The 10,305-nt window shown below is 44.6% G+C and overlaps 1 protein-coding gene across 1 annotated transcript in view; it reads left to right on the top strand.

The window, feature by feature from the left end:
• The first annotated feature begins 874 nt into the window (after positions 1–874).
• Positions 875–10,305, top strand: part of LOC143188910 (uncharacterized) — a 60,411-nt gene continuing 50,980 nt past the window's right edge. The window contains exons 1-2 of the mRNA XM_076393432.1: positions 875–949; positions 3,051–3,164. The gene's annotated coding sequence lies outside the window, so the exon portion shown is untranslated. The remainder of the gene's footprint in view (positions 950–3,050; positions 3,165–10,305) is intronic.

Here is a 10,305-nt window from a genome sequence, read left to right as displayed (position 1 = left end):
GCCTATTTTTTTTATGGTTCCTTCAATTATATTGCCTGAGCGTAAAGTGCGTGAATTCTTCATTCAATAAACACGATATTCTGCAATATGAAATTGAATCTCTAGAATCTGCAGAGTAACTAGATTACGAGTTCCATCGTGCCCCGATCGCGGGATTTTTGCTCTGAACGATATCGCTGTCGCGCTCTTCATCAATATCACATATTTGAAACTAAACTGCAAACCTGTTAGGTGTTCGAAACGCATCCCTGTATCTGTTCGCTTCCGAAAACAACAAGCTATCTCTGTCATTGGCGGCAAACATCGGTACGGCTGGTTGACCGCGTCATAGCGCGCGTCACGCTCGGCGAGCAAACACGCGTCGCTCGTTTCCGCGGAACGAGACGTCGCTGCTGGCCGTAGAATTTCGATCTCGATCGAAACGAGTTTTCCCGCTCGAAGCGCGCGCCGATTCGCGGGAACCGTTTACGTCGGACGTGGATTGAAATATATTTCACCGGCCACGACAAAAGTTTCGCGCGACGAAGATAAATAGTAGAAAGTTCGTCGAACGGTTCGGGGAACGTTCGCGGCGTTATATGGGACGGTCCTCGGAATTGGAAATGGAGATTTACAGTTATTTACGGTTTAGCTATAAATCACCTCTCTCGGAAACAAGTTACGAGGTGGCGTTAAGAATGTCTGGTGATTAGGTCTGAACAGAGTTGCGTATGTTTTTTTTTTAGTCATGATCGGACTTTATGACGATAATAAATGATCGATCTGTATGAAATGTGTGCGAGATAATATCGGAGGTGCGATGCATTTACTACTGTGAAGTCTCCGTTTCGAATGTTGATTCGAGGGAAGTGTTCGTATAAGTTGAGCAAAAGTTTTCCTTCTGAAGAAGAAAATCGATACGTGGAGGGGAAGGTGGAAAGGTCAAGGGGACTCGAAGATTATTTGTAGGGTAATTTCGAGTGAGATAGATTTTTTTTTTTTTATTTTTTTAGTGTGCATTACAGTTTTTATTTTTTATTACTGCATGTATTACAAATCATTCATTTGATTTTTCTATTTTTTAACCAACAAAAAGCACGACTGTTGTGATTCATAATAATTAATAGTCACTAAGATTGGAATAGATGGCATAAAATCGGAATATATCGAAAAAATATAAGATCGAGTCGTATCACCTGCAGAGCCATCTCTTCCGGAATTACCCTAGTATACGATCTATAAAATATGAAATTGCTAGTGTTTAAACTTGGAAGTGCTCATAACTTCTTTAACTTTCTACTTTGGCGAACTTCAAATTCCAAATTTCATTCAATTAAACGTGCTTTACACTTCTGTCAAGACTGTTCTTTCGCAAGAAAATTACAGAGCTGTCGATCATTAGCTGCGAAGCGACTACCCCTTGGGGAATGAGGGTATCTCTGTCGTCGTATAATCTTCTGATAGCTCATGCATCCCTTGTACTGGAACAGGCAAATGTGTTTACTAACGTCCTTATGATTTTTACGGCTCTCCTCTGCCGTGAGCCCATATCGTCAGATATTATAGCCTCCGGAACTTTCCGTTCAGGACGGTATCAGAGATCCCATATACGTAAAGTTAACAACCCGGAAACTTTGGAAACCCCCTGAAACATCCGTGGCCTGTATATTCGGCGTCAGAGAGCATCTGCGCCAGGACGTGTTGCTTCTGGTTACGTCAGACTCCTCCTGGCTGTTTGGATGGTCGCTGCATTATTGCGAAGGACGAACATGAAATATTGCTTGGATCATTTTGCTTAAACGATCGTAAAATGAAGGGGATCGAAATGGTCGAGGGCAGGGATTTTCTGCTCAGACCTATATTTGGGAATCGTGGGGTGCACATAAAACATCTATTTTCATGAGTTCACATTTCGTAAACATTCTATTTCAGGTGATACAGAATTAGACATTTTTTCTAAAAGAAGAAATATCCTTTCCAACTGTCGCGTCGAGGTCAGGGTTAAGTTTCTACGTCCTTTAGCGTGATCCTTCGATGGGCGAGCGCCCATCAAGTCAGCAAGATTTCATCGTAAACGCCCCCCGAGGATCGACGGTTTTCGTTCAGTTCAGGGCTTATCGCAGTCTCTCAAAGATCATCCCTTGCCCTTTTCCCTTCTTTTTTCTCCCTGTGCCCCGTTCCCGTTTGCCCGGGTTAACCGCTGCTAGCCAGACAGAGACAAAGTGTCCCGACATAAATAATTCATCTGGGAATGGGCATCGCGGCGGGAACACGTTGTGTGCGTTGCATTAAATATGAAATCCAATATAAACTTTTGCTTGAACAGCTCGCCCTTTCTCCCCTTTCTCTGGTCCATTACGTTCTCTCTGCCCTGTTCTCTGCGTACGTAGAAGGTATCGAGCGTAACAGCGTGCTCGTTACATCTGATTAAAGCAATAATTGTGGTTAATAATTAATTGTATTTGTCGTCCAGCAGCATAAAACGCAATGCCTCAAAAATAATGAAAATATTCAATTACCAGTGATAATTTGCGTTCTGTCGAATGGTTCTAACCCCTTGTGATTCGACGTGCTTTGATTTGCCTCACGCTAGGGGATACGAATTAATTTGGGAAACAATTACGAATTTGAATACACATGCCCTTATTATTAACCTTGATAAGCTGAATTTGATCGTTAAACACTTTTAACCTGGTATTATTTTAAATTACAAATTTTCAAATTTTTCAAAATTCAAAAATTCAAAAATTTAAATTTTCAAATATTCAAAAATTCAAATTTTCAAAAATTTAAATTTTCAAAAATTCAAAAATTCAAATATTCAAAAATTTTAAATTTTAAATATTCAAATATTCAAATATTCAAATTTTCAAATTTTGAAATTCCTGTATTGAAAAGAGAATACCTCTAACATAAATACTGAGTAGGTCAGTGCAATATATTCCCGCGCAAATTGTGCAATGTATGTGCGGCTATTATATCAGCGAGGTTCATTGCCCCACGCCGGGTTTACCTTAGCGGCGCGAACGTTAACGCGTAAAACTCATTTTGCTTGTTTTTCTGTTTTTTAGGATGCAGAGACAAAGCCGGAGTAGTTCGGAGGTGGAGGTTGCGCTTATGCGCCCCGTAAGCACCGCTGGCTAATAGCACTACAGCCCATCCCTGACACTCTGCAGCCACACCAGGTAGGACAGGCTCTATCTTTCTTGCTTTTACACTTCTCTTTTATGCATCGGCTGTATCCTATGTCATTTCACGCCTCCCATCGGCTTTACGGCAAATATACTCATGCTGTTTTGACTCGCTGGACGAAGTCGAAATCGCTCCGCGGCTGCGTCTGTTATATTTTTCGGCTGATGCCCGCACGCGATTACTTTTCTTCATCTTTCACAGGGTATTTTGCCGTTTGATTGAAATCGAAACTCTGAATGGCATTTGAAGGGAGGAAGGGAACCAAAGGAGACGTTTATTTTAGGATCTTTGGCATTAACGATCTCTTGAAATTCGCATCGTTGAAGGTGCAACAGAATATGTGAACGAGATCGTTTCCCAGCGATTTTGATCACTCTTTTCGTTCATTTGATCATCAAATCTCACGTTACGATCAGGGGAAGCGACGAGGCCAAGCTCACTGAATATTCGAAACGGTCGAAATTTCGGATTCATGAATATCGCAACTGGCGTATGAATTAGTCCGGGGACGATGGTGGAAGTTTAATCGGGACGGGACGCGCGGCCTTGATATCGGGCAGAAACGTAGGCGCAACGTGTTCCACGTGCCTCTCCGCTTCAAATTACACCGTACCTCGTTCCTGTTCCTCCAGGGGCTACAAATCGTTCGAAGATCTAGATCTCTGGCGCAGTCCTTGCTCCACTTCTCGCCAACGACTTGCACACACTTTTCAATTACAGTCATTTTCTCGCGGATCCTTCCTCTCGCGCTTCACTCGAAAAATATTTTACAACTTAATGAACGGGGTCCGATTTCTTTTCGTCTCCGAGAGAGAACGCCGATACATTGAAAAGTAGTAGCCTTGCTATTTAATTTATACTAATTTTCCCATCATTGTTCATTCACGTGATTTTATCACCGTACACACACTTTCTTACTGCATCTCCAATACTCTGTACATAAAATAAAGAAACCTCGTGGGTAATATATTCCATAAAAATATTTACAAACCCATTACCTTGTAACAACTCTGAAACGTTACAAGTTGGCGCATGTAGAGTACTCGCAAAAATTCATTCCCAAACCGCCTAGCATTTCCCACGAAGCGACGACGCAGGGTTAATCTTCCCCAGTATGGAACTTCCTGTCTCGCCTCGTTGTTCGAGCTTGAGTTGTATCGCACGAACAGCGATTCTCCAGCAACTTTGAGAAGATGGTTGAGGCTGCGACGGTTGTCGTCGCGGTCGAATGTTAATTCGCAAAGTGGAAAATCGTTTTCGAGCCGGGTCCCCGCGTTTCGTAGCCAACTGCGGTGAAATAAACGCGCGAGAAGGCCAGCCAGTCTCCCTCTCGCGGTGAAATATTCCCCTGCTGGAAAGGCTGTTTACGATAATAGTCGGCTCGTGGATTTACAGTAATTTTACACGCGCCTAATTAGCAATTCCGATCGGGGTCGGCCGCCTTTCGCGACCGGTTCGTTCAAGAGCGATAATCTGACTGGATAGGCCGTTTACATGCAGAGCATCCCTTGCTAGGACGCGTGAATGTCCGTGAGCGAGGCGCAATAAAATGAAGCGGAATAGAATAAAGTCTTTATTCCCAGTGTGGCAAGGGGCGGGCATTAGGGTGACGAGCGAGGAACGTAAGCGCATGAAGGATTATTTGAAACGTAAATATGCGGTAACTGAGTGACGGGAGAATGCGAGAGGGAAATGTAAGCCGTGAGGGAGGAAGGAGGCGAGACGAAGGGGAAATTAAATAATACAGAAAGACTGGGATTACGCGAACGCTTTGCTCATAAGGCAACTGCGGGAACGTTGGGAGAAAAGTGGACAGTGAAGAGGCACGTCCAGAAAAGGCGCTACGTTTTGGTAGTGAAAATGAAAACGCTTAGGGGATGAAACAAAACGAGATAATACTTGAAAATTGTTTTATTAAGTATTCTAACTATCAAGGATTCTTCGCGTCTGTAATCTCTCTTGCTCTTGCTGGTGAGAATTCCAAGGTTACGGCGACAGTAAAAACGTAACTCGTTGACTGTGGCAAGGTAACACGTTTGTGTTTCATAAACGCAAGCACATCTCGTACTGATGTCCCTAGCAAGTCTGTAAGAGGCTTTAAAACTCTCGCTATTTTTTCTTTCGCACTTTACCGTCTCTTCATCGTGATATCTTCCGTGCAGCCTCATAACAGAGTTATGTACCATTCCAGTTCAGAACGACGACCTTTTCTCTCTCGTTAGCGTGGTTGTGGACATGGTTCATTGCGTTCTGGCGAAATGACTGACTTCTTTGACAATCGCCATGTAGTTTACCATACGTTGTTTACTTTGTTCCATCGATCGCCTGTATCGCGATTCATTGAATCGTAACGGCAGAATACTCTTCTGTTGTGTTTCATAATTTCCGGTGGTAGAGTTTCTACGTAATACAAAAGAAAGAGTTTTTTAATGCTTCACGGAATTCTGTTCACTTTTGCAAGATGCAATGCAAATTTTTCAGCTTCAATTCTACCCTAATTTCGACAAGATAACACAATTTGTTCAACGAGAAAGTAGATTCCTCGGACTGCTCCTCCGTTTCCTGTTTCAATGTAATTATTTTTCCATTACAAGGAAATGGAACGCGAAGTAGACCCTGTTTGAAGAATCGGTGAAAATCGTTTGACGAAATTGTGGAAGAAAGCAAGCCACGTGAGGAGAGCGCTCCTATTTCCGCGAGAAGAGTACAGAAAACGAACATTAGTCGTTTCATCTCCGCCCTTTTTTATCTTCTTGTCTGTCAAAGAGTTTTGACACGCGCTGGCCTGTTTGACGAAAGTGTTACTCACTTTTCTATCTCAAACGAGTCTCTGCCTCATCTGCCTTTCTTCACGAACAAGATTTTGGGTGAGACAATGAACGACAGCTTTTTCACAGTCCCTGCCTACACAATTTGCTGTAGAAAGAATTCGCTTGCTCTTTAAACAAATCCGCACAGGCGAAATGATTGCATTCACTTGAGGTTTACGTAACACATGGTACGAATGTACCGAATAAATTTCTCGTATCGCGGTATCGCATCGTTCGTCGTTCCGCTCGTCGTTCCGCTCGTCGTTCCGCTCGTCGTTCCGCTCGTCGCCTTTCATTAGGGAAGAATCCGTCTTCGTAAACAGGAACATCTGATTCCCGCGATTCTGTGACGCCAAGGTTGATGCGTGACATCGTTAAAAAGACAGCAGGATACGAATTCTGGCAGCGTGAACTCTGTCTCGTTAGTCTGCCACTAGGTTACGAGTACTGCCTTCGAGAAATATCGGTATTAGAATGTCTTGATAACTCCAATCCTATGTGAAATGCCAAGTTCCAAGAATAGTCTGAATCGAATAGCTTTTCATGCGTGGCGAAATCTGCTTGACTCTTTTTACATTATAGAAGATAGCATACGTACTGATTACCCGAGTGGGTAAAGTTCAGCAGTCTATCGCCGCCTCGCGGGACGCCTCGCGGGACGCCTCGCGGGACGCCCCATTAAAATATCTTCCGAGATCCCTTCGAGGTCTCTTTAAATCTAAGCGTGAAACGCGTCTTTGCGATGAGAGACGCTCGTATTTTCGCGCTCCGTGCGAGAATTTCAGCTAGAAAAGGAGCGACCGCCTTCGTCGTTTTCGTGCCACGAATTCGGAAGTGTTCGCCACCCTTTCTCCAGGGGGATTCCTTCGTCTTTTCTAGAATACGGCGGGAGTAGACTCGTTCCATCGTTTAAGCTGTAGTCGGAGACGGAGACCCGGAATTCCGGCTTGAAAGGTCGCCAAGTTTCGTTCCACGGCCTCGCGCGTACTCCTCTTCGCCACTTCTCACATCCGAGGAACAACGGTCTTCCGCCTCGACCTACGTACCCGTGGCGTGTGCGAAATTGCTCGGAAACTCAAGCAATAAGTTCAGGCCTCAGCGTGCGATTCTTTCTTCGCTCCTAAGTGCAAGGTTTTTTATCAACATTCCGTCGAAACTAAAAGGCTTTGGCAAAGTCTTCTATAATCTTCTTTTATCAAGGAAATCTCCCTCTTTATTTGAAGAAAGCTGGAGTCGTCTTGGAGCCTTCGACCTTCCGTAGATATCAATTAATTCCCCCGCTCTACGAGGAAGTGCGCGATAAACAGCATCGATCGATCATCGTCGAGGTGCGCTATCAGGGATTCTGCCAATGCAAAATCAGATCTCGCGAGATTTGTTATACTTTGTAAACAAACCGTCGGTGGGGGCGAGTGATCGACACCCTGGGGCGGCTGAACGTCAGAGCGCGTCCCGTTCCGGGAGAGATCCTTGATAATGCGTTTCACGGGTCTTCGTGTAGGCCGTATCAGGTGCCAACGTCAGGAGTCAAACGGGTTCCGTGTCGGTTAGCGGGGCGGAGGGGAGCAGAGATGGAGTGACTCTTCTCTACATGAATATTCAATCGCTTTCCAGCTTGATTTCGCAACGGCGACCGTCCTAACCGATGCAAAAAGACTTTCTCGATGGCCGACGTCGTTGATAACCATTTGCGAAAGAAGACTTTCGAACTTCGTGTACGTCGTATAATTTCATAGGACGATCGGAAATATATCCTCCGCGAAGAAAACCTGTTGGTAATCGTTCAGTTACGCCCACAGTGTATCGGGTGGTATTTAACGTTACGTTAATGTCGCCTTTCTGGTCATGTTTTCTGTCAGGTCTGTCATTCCTGTGCCTCTTAATACTTATCGAAACACCGTATCCGATAACGTGAGATACAAAATTATTCTCTCGTGAATTATTACTCTTCGATAATCGTTGAGAAATATAGTGTACGAAGCGATAGCGTGGAAGCTATTTAAATGAGACACGTAGACCATGGCAGGGAATATTCAATCTGACGAGTTCCTCTATCGATACTTGGAGAATCTGTTTTTCGTATGAACGTTCAATACTCGGTCGTCTTTCGAGCGTGGCTCACGCGCGAAAATTATTCATAAGCCGCGAAAAGCAGTTTCGCAAATTTTAATCCCATCGGGAGCTCCCTAGGGGCTGGCAAGGCTTTTTTGCACATCTTGCCGCAGCAGTTCGTAGAGCGTCAGCTGCAGCTGCAGCGTGTTTTTACCGGAAACTGCATGGTAATAAGGTACGTGTCAATCGCCCGCGGCGAGGACGCGATTTATAGACGGTGTTCCGCGTGCGCGTGCCTCACTATTGACAATAACAGTCGCGATAACTGTGACGATAAACGGCCGCTAAACGGCCGCTAAACGGCCGCTAAACGACGCAGGGAGAGCCTGTCGTGGTAATGAAACAGTTTCGACGAAATAATGAAATAATGTAGCGGACGCGCGGCTTGCGAGTGCATGATTCAAAATTGCTCTTTTTGTCTCGTCTACATGCGTGTGTAAGCGTTTAATTATCGAAATAGCTGCAATGACTACGGGAAGCTGGATGGACAACTACATACGTATTTTCACTTGAAAATTCCGTGCGGGGCACTGTTATCGACGAGCTTGTGGAGTATGTTTTTAACGATAACAATATACTTACTAAAGATTGTCGCGTGATGTCTTTGCTATACCTCCAATTTCATGCTCCTATAGACAGTAGATATCCTGGAACATATTCATCTGAGAATACGTGGGATTCCATGAACGATAGCAACGAGAGATAACGATAGATATGATCTAAGTGGCCCACGCAAAAGCTATTCAACTTCATGGTCGTCCGTCGATCTAACTACTTTTTCCACGCGTCTTCTACAGAGTATCCTATCAGTCATCCGATAAGGATCACGCATTACTCACAGACCATTGGACAAGGGATATCATTCGGTCGAACGCACGATACCCTCGAGGTTGCGACCTTGTCCAATTTCTATCGACACCTTTCGGTTCCCTCTGGCCACGCATAAAAATTCAGCTCTCGTAGCAAATTCATTCGTCATATACGCGCAACGACTGCAGCGGTGAATCGCTTTAAACGCTACAGTTGCAATTTCCGCGTTTTGCGAAATTCCGATTACAAATTCCCGTCCCGCCGGGATATTGCGCGCAGGATAATAAATTTTATAGGTCGCCACGGCTCGCTAACGAGCCAGCCGTGCACGCGAACGGATAATGGACATTCGCTGCTAATCCAGCGGCGAATCGATGAACGAACGATAACTTAGGACAGGCGGGACGAGCACAGGCAGCCTGTCGCGGTTAGAAGCGACCTGTCACAGTTATCGATGATGCATTCGCCACGGCGAATAGTGTCGTTGACACATGGTAATTATTTATCATTCTCCGCTCCGTAAATGCCTTCCCCAACTTCATAATTCCTTCGATCGGTTTTCACCACCGACTCCACCATCTCATCGATCGTTCTCTGATCGTATTTTATTTGATGGAACGTGTCGATGGTTGGGTCAGAGTTTCTGATTATGGACGTCGATAAATTCGAGGCTCGTGATAATCATGTGTAGTACACGTCAGCCATAGATAGTAATACTGTCCATCTTCATAACTTGAACGACTACTATATCTCCTAATACTCAGGAATCTAAAGTTTTGCGTTTCGATAGAAACTATTTTGGAATAGACTTATTCCATTGCTAATTGACCCTCGAGTCTGATCATCTCGCGTCTGTACGAGGACATCCAGAACTGCGAGAGTTTAAGAAAAGAATAATTTGTGGTATGTATAGACTGAAATGACTCTTTGCACCGCGAAAGCGAGCTGTGAATATTCATTGGCCTTGGGTCTGGACACTTGTCGTGCGTGGTTGACACACACGGGGAACGACAGACAGTACGCCGACTCCAGGTTTACTTTGTTGCCTGGCGCAGAGATATGTATCTCGAGTGTGCACGAGCACAGTTCTCGAACGCTTTGCGGAATGGTCGCAGCCAGCCGAAAAGGATTTAATTGGCAGACGTTGGAAATTAGCCGGCGATACCAAAGATAAATAATTATGAGCGGTCGAGAATTCAACGTAATCGCCTTAATTGCTGCTTAACGTTACGCGGAATTAGTTGCGAAATATTTACCACGCTCGTATCTCGAACCCTTGCCTCGGCCACGTGTAATTGCCGAGATACCGCATTCCAACGCGTGCGTTTCGTTTTAACAGTTGGCTACCTTTGACTGGGCAAGCATTTTTTGGGGTCTACGTTAGTGGGAAAATCTGTGTACC

The sequence above is a fragment of the Calliopsis andreniformis genome, chromosome 1, assembly GCF_051401765.1.
Source record: "Calliopsis andreniformis isolate RMS-2024a chromosome 1, iyCalAndr_principal, whole genome shotgun sequence".
Lineage (NCBI taxonomy): Eukaryota > Metazoa > Arthropoda > Insecta > Hymenoptera > Andrenidae > Calliopsis > Calliopsis andreniformis.
This window is presented reverse-complemented; position numbering and strand designations above follow the sequence as displayed.